Source organism: Juglans regia, chromosome 16 (genome assembly GCF_001411555.2).
Source record: "Juglans regia cultivar Chandler chromosome 16, Walnut 2.0, whole genome shotgun sequence".
Classification (NCBI taxonomy): Eukaryota; Viridiplantae; Streptophyta; class Magnoliopsida; order Fagales; family Juglandaceae; genus Juglans; species Juglans regia.
In genome coordinates, this window is record NC_049916.1 from 16,618,988 (window position 1) to 16,626,641 (window position 7,654).

Genomic DNA, 7,654 nt, shown 5'->3' on the forward strand with positions numbered 1-7,654 from the left:
AAATAAGCATAGCCAAGTACATGGGAAATATATGAAAATGAAAGACATTTTTTATCCAAGATAAAATTAACCTCAAAGTAATATTAACAGGCCTTGGTGCCTGAAATATGTCCAACTATAAACGAAAAAAATAAATCTGTCTCCATGGTATATTGTCATGTCAACCAAGAAACTCAAAATAAGGAGAATGCAGCCTTGGAAACTTAAAATATGTCCAACAATAATGTGTCTCGTTGAAATACATTTTGTTATGGCATACAACATTACAAATGTGTAAGGATGCTTTTTGCTATTTAAACATTATAGCAGTTCAAATTTTAAACATTATAACATAATAACAAATAATCATTCAATTAAAAATACACTAAAATACGGGGTGTTACATTCTCCTCCTCTTAAAAAAAAATTTCATCCTCGAAATTTGTAAGGTCAAACATCACGCTATAGTAGAATACAATATACAACCCAAAACACGCTCGAAAAGACCATACCATCAACAACTCCCAACAAGCATGATTAATGTTCTCTCAAGTCTATTTTTATAGGCGATTCCATCATACTCGTATTAGTCCCCCAGTGGCACAAGACGTCCAGTATTCCTAGGATGGCTATGATATCCAAAATCTCATTTTTCCAGAAGAGCCTTAAATACAACATCTAAGGAATCTCAATGATTGATAGCTCTATTCGATAATCTATACTAACCTCAATTGACTCCTACGGTATAACTTCCAAATCTTTATTGTATTCTACCTTTGGTAACCTAATGGTTACTTCCAAAGTTAACCATCAATAACATAATTGGTACAGCTGTGTGATTAGTCTCCAACTACAAGTATCGTCTTAAAAATTCAAGTCACGACTAATTTCTCAAGATCAACACAAAATTTGAACTCCTAATTACAACCAAAATATCACGCTCCTGCTGTGCACTTCGATAATTCACTACATGCATAAAATTTATGTCCTCATAGAAACAACACCATCGAATACAAAGTGGCTCCATACCTACTGACCATAAAACTCTTATCACATTTTGGTAGAAAAATGTTTGATCTCCCACAACCATGAATTATTACAATTTTTTCCTCAAAATCACTAAGAATGCCTTCTTGAATCTACACCAACTATCATCCTTAAATTTGATATGGATCAAAACCCAAAACCTACCATTATAACCCTGAACTAATAATAATCATTATCCAAACTAGATCAATACCTTCAATCTCCAAAAATATAATCTCCTTGAAAATCCCTATATCAATAACTCGACTCTAATCAACCCCATTTTAATGGTCACATACTATTCAGTCTCCAAAATAAATCAAACTAGCACACCAAGCCTGCAGAATTAAAAAAAAAAAACTAAATCTTATTTCAATTCAGTCATTCAAATCTGTAATTCTAAAACCTTAAATTATACCAGAATAATTTTCCGAAATCTGTAAGATCGATGAACTTATATCCAATAATAAGACAAATGACTCCCGAAGCTTTAAAAATCTAAAATATTAAATGATAATAAATCATTTCCAAAAGTCTGCAAAACCTTAAACTTTTGGTGAAATTCTCGTAAATCTATCTTTAAAGTTTGTTGAACTTACAATCTCCTATTCTAAATATTTATACCTAACAATGGCATTCTCAATCGTACCCTCTTCCTGTCATAACTTAATCCTTAACCCACTTTTCAACTTCGGACTAAACGAACAAAATAAAATAAAACAAAATAAACTTAATAAATAAAATAACATAATTTCATTTCAAATAAAATAAAATAAAATAAAATGAAATAAATTCAATTTAAATAAAAATAAAAATTTCAAATTAAACCTTTAAACTTTTCTGGTACTGCACATATAGTTTTGCCCATTCTTAGCCATATCTTTAACCAACTCATATAGTTCTTCCTACCATCTAATATTGTAAACCTGACATTGCTCTAAATTCCCCATACATCTTTAGAATCTAAACCACAAAAATCTAAACCTTAAATCTTATAAAGATTATTTCCAAGTCATGTCCTACATCCTACAGAATAAGCTTACCGGATCTAAAACCTAAAATGTTATAAAAATCATTTCTTAGAATTTGCAAAATCTAAATCCTCAAATCTCATCAAAATCAATCATAAGGTTTTTAGAATCTCAAACTTAAATATCCACATGATCATCCTTAATTCCTCAAGTTCCTATACTGAAATCTTTACATCCTATGAACCCACATAAATCTAAACTTCCAAGGTTTATAGTATGCAGAATTCAAACTTGTCTCTGATACCAACTGTAACGCCCCGGTCCCGCACGGGTCGGAGAGTTACTTCCTAACACTTAAACTCACATTTCAACAATATTAAAATTGACTCGAAATTCCCAATATCATGAAGAAAAATTTGATTCAAGCCACTATACTTAAATCATCTCACCCAAAGTCTCAAAATCTTGATTCTCAGCTGAACCATCAAAATATCTGAAAAAATATTGTGGAGATAAGGGGTGAGTTATCAACAACTCAGTAAGCAGAAAGCATATACTAGCATGTAAGCATGAGCATTTATAAAGTTTGGTATGTAGAACAAGACATTTACTTTCAGAATGCAGAAACAACATATTTTCTTTCAGAATGTATAAACAAAACTTGTTACAAAACATCAGAGCGAAATTTTCAGAAAAACAAACTTATTCCCAAAAAGAAAGTCCTTTGGCCTTTCCAAATTGAAACATTATATTCATATCATCTCATAGCATCACATCGGGACAAATATCATGTTTAACCCCTATGGTAGGGTTATAAACCACCATTATACCCGTGGCTGGGCCGTATACCATGTTTCACCCCCGTGGTAGGGTTATAAACCACCATTATACCCGTGGCTGGGCCTTAACAGAAAACAGAACAGATATCATCGGAATCAGATCACAATCATATACAGAATCAGAACTTTATGCCAATGTTTTCAGATAACACCTCATATCAAAACAAAATACTTAATAGCTTTAGATCACTTCACATGTTCGAGATAAATAGAATCAAAATATTTTCATTTGTTCATAACAAAACTTTTAGATTTTCATATTCGCTCTTTTGCATAGTTTAGAAACAAAGTGTACAAAACTAGCTCATGTCTACACCAGTCATGACAGAAAAATACTTTCTCTTATATTGAATTTATGCATATGCAGAATAACATCTGAGGTTATTTTCATATCATTTCTTTTCAAAAACAAAAATGCTTATTTTCAAAGTCAACCTCATTTTATTTCTTTTATGCAAAACTAGTATATAAACCCCACTTACCTGGACAACTTAGCTTTTTAGAATTTTCCTCAAAAATGTCGAGTCGACTATAAATCGTCACCTATAAAAATAATCACACAATTTTCGTAAGTTTTCAATCAATCACGGATTTTCATATTTAAGCCTAAATTTCTAAAATAACCTATTTTAATTTCTCAAAACTTAAAACCCTCATAATCTCAAAATATATCATCACTTCCTAAAAATCACCAATATCCACCATGACCAACGTCAAACTCAAAACACCAATATTTAAATCCGAAACAACCAACAAATTCCATAGCATAAACCAATCACACAAACAACTCCATCATCCAATCCAACCTACCCCCTTATTCCTCAGACTCAGTCCGGCACAACCAACCAATTCACAGTAAATATGAGTTAGCGCGAAAATACATTTAAATCTCAAAAGTTCTTTGAGAAAATACTTACAATGCTATAATATAATTTTTTTAAAGATCACGGAGATGCTAGAAGCGGCAACGTAGCAACAAAATAGTGCCAAATGCACTGTGGCCGTGGGTCGCGGCGTGGGCGGCGGTTGAAGGCCAAAATGCTCAAATCGGAGATGGAGATAGATGGGCTTCACCGGTGATAGATCGGAGCCAAGGATGGGTGTATTAGGTTGTTAGGAGGTCGAGGATGAAGTGGTGAAGAAATGGTAGCCGGTGGTAGCGCGACGGCGGCGCGAGAGCACAAGGAACGCCGTGGCATAGTGTTGCGCGTGGGGGCAAACGGCGACGCGAGAGGGGCTGAGATTGGAGAGAGGTGGTCGCCGGAGGGTGGGGAAAGCCGTGGGCTGGGCGGTGTCACCGGACGGAGGCGCACGGCTGTGGGCTGGGAGAGGAAGGAAAACGCATGGGGAGAGGGAGAGAGGGACATTGCGCGCAAGAGGGAGCAGTTCCAAAAAAACAAAATGGAGAGAAATGAATGAGGTCTAATCCTCACAACTTAGGTCACAAATTTCCAACGAAAATTATTTCAAAACAACAGTTTTCAATAAAATAAATTTAAACACAGTGACTAAGTAAAATAAAATAATTAAATCCAACAATACAATAATTTTAAAACCCACAAACTAATTTAAATTAAGAGAAATTTAAATGCATAACAATTATTAATATTAAGGAAACATGTCAAATTTAATTTTCAAAAATTAAAAAAAAAATCATGAAAATAAGAGAATCAATTTTTAAATTAATAACAAATAATCCTTTAATTAAAAATACACTAAAATTCGGGATGTTACAATATATTTATAGCAAAAGCTAAGAAGTTGAGGATTGGCTAAACGTCGTGCCTGCTTCTCTTCCCTGAGCAAGATGTGCGCACGCATGTTAAATACAGGTGGGTGGACTTTAAGCCTTGAGCTAACACCAAGTACGTACTACTGCCAGCATTGAGGAATTTTTTTTAATATGTTTTTTTTGTTTTTATGAGCAAACATTTCATAAATAAATTAAGTGATTACAAGATACTAAATTTAATGGGATGAGAGTCACTAATAATTCTCACAAAACAAGCAAATGCAACACAAGAAATATAAAAAAGAGGAATTTGAAGCCTCTTGACGCGGCTTTTGCATAGTTTGATAAACAGACTATAAATATACGACTAAAAGTCAAAGTGGATTGTTGTGTGCTGTATTTTTCTGGTCTGGATTGCCTAAAGGAGACTTTCACGACCATTTTATCTTGATCATTGGTTAGGAAAAACGGAAACATAGAGAAGTAGTAACTGGAAGATGGGTCGATACGCCGACATAGGACCGTCAGCACACGCGCCACTCTTAAAAAGAAGGTAGAAGTCGGATCTAAGAGATCTGCTCTGGGTCTTTATTATAGTGAAAAAAAAAACTTTTTTGGAGAGAGAAAAAAAAGCTCGGGAGCTGTCTACTAAATACCTTTCAAAAGAAAAAAACTCCTCGTTTGGTTGTAAATGGATCTTTGGTCCCTGTTAATTTATTGGAAGAGGTTGGACTATCTATATGTAGTCCATGATCTCTCACCTTTTCAAAATTTCTTTTGCTTACCTAAATATATCTCTAATTTAAGAAGAAAATGCTTATATGATTACTTAAAGGCTCAGATTAAGTATTTAACATGATGTACCTTGTTTTGATCTTTTTATTATAAGAAAATATTATATTGATAAGTTGAATGCTCATATTTTACTTTAGGTTAATTGTGAAGCCCCCAATTCTGCTTGGGATTTGGTGGACTCTGAAGCGTTAGGACATGCAATACAAGGTTACTTATCCCGTTCATGATAAATAAAGATGTAATGCACCTACCATGTATCTAATAATATGTAATATTCGCAGCGGATATTTTTTTTCTTAAGCAATACTATGCACAAGATATAGCATATCTCAAATTAACACAAGTATACTTTATAACATATAATAACTGATGTCCAACAATATTTGTCCAAAATGTATGTAACGTCATTAGTACTGGAGATAGGGGTGCTACCCGGCCATGTGGGGGCGAGGTTGCCCCTTCCCTGCAACTAGCCCCCGCATGGGCCGGGGGAGGGGGGGTGGGCGGGCAGAGGCGGACCCATCATCCGCCCCGCCCACTCCAATAGTGCCTATGGCCTATTGGGCCCAAAAATTTTTCCTGGGCCTAGAAGTGACCAAAAATACTATTTTTTTTTATCCAAATTGTAAATTCCAATTTGTAAATATGACCATAATTTAAAAAGTCATAACATAGTTTTTAAATTTTCTAGTGCATATTTTGTACAAGTTATGATGTGGTCTATATTGGCCTTTATATAGGAGGTCAATGCAATATAAATGTCTCACTTAAGCAATGTGAGACTTTTGTATTGCCTTGACATTCTATGTAGGCTAAGGCATCCCGTTGGGGCCCGCCCACCAATCTCCCCTGCATGGGTCGGTGGGGTTGTCTGCCCCAATATGCGGGGTCGGGGCAGATGGAAGCGGGGTTGTGGGGTGTGGGCGCCCATTGCCCACCCCTAACTTGAAACGGACTTCTCATGTACATAATAAAGCTAAAATAATAACTACTAGGCTAGATAAGGAGTAGCTCGTTCAACTCGGCCAGGATAGCCATAATCTTATCCAAAAAATGGAGCATTGACAAGATGAGCTCCTCGTGGTTACGTTGTGGTCTAATTGACCTCGTCCAGAAGATCTCCTCAGGTCCTCTTGATCCTGACACATGGTCTATCATTCGGGAGGAATGGTAGTTTGGACTACCAAATCTCAGAAAGTTAATGACCAACTTAAACTAACAATTTGCTGATGCATGCATGACTGTAAAAAAAACATAAATGCTGACGTGAAAATGAATGAGTATGACATGTGCTGAGATAACCTGGAAACTAACATGAGTTAAATTGACTTGAACTGTAACTAACGTGAACCGAACTGACTTGAAACTGAACTGAATGCGAGATAAATATGACGTGAACTGAACATGAACTTGAAATCTTGTTGAATAAATAAACTAGTTAATTAAACATGACATGCAAATGCAGATGCTACACAGGTCCCTTTGAGCCGTGTGCTCCTACTAATACTGCATCACATCATAGATATCTACACTAGTTGTGAATATGTTAACATAGGCATCACACCACAAGTATTTGCACCTGCTACGAGTATCTAATGTACGCATCCCGAAACAGGTATCTACACCTACCTGAGTGCATATAACATGAACATGAATTGTGGTTGGGACCATCGGCATTGGTTCTTGACTTCAGTCTAGCGACCAGTTACTTAGGCCCCATTTGAAACCTGTTGATGGTACTTTGTCAATCTAGGAACTTTTATACTAGTTTAAACACCCCAACGTGAACAATAGAGTTTCACTAGGACATTACCTCATCCTAACACTTGGGGTCGTGATAAACATAAAAGACTCAACTGACTTGAAAATACTATTTTTCGTGATGAACTCCATACTCGTGATATGACGTGAAGTGAAATGAAATGATAGATGAGACGACATGTAAGTATAACTAATAACATGACATGTAACAATTAAACATGGCATGCCATGACATAATGTGTAATAATAGATAATTATGTATTTAAAAAGGAAAGATGGTGTGACATGACATAATGTGTAATACATAATTATGAACTTGAAAGGAAAACACGGCATGTCATAACTTAACACGTATATATATAAATCTATCAAACATGGATGGTGGTTCCTTACCACCATACATACACAAGTATCCTGAAAGTAAGTTAGAGGCCAACATATAATGATTGTAGCGTGACGTAAACTAGCATGAAATGACGTGAACTAAAAGAAGATAATTCTAAGAGTTAGAAACTTCTCATTAACAAACTTAGAAACATAAAAACACTGAC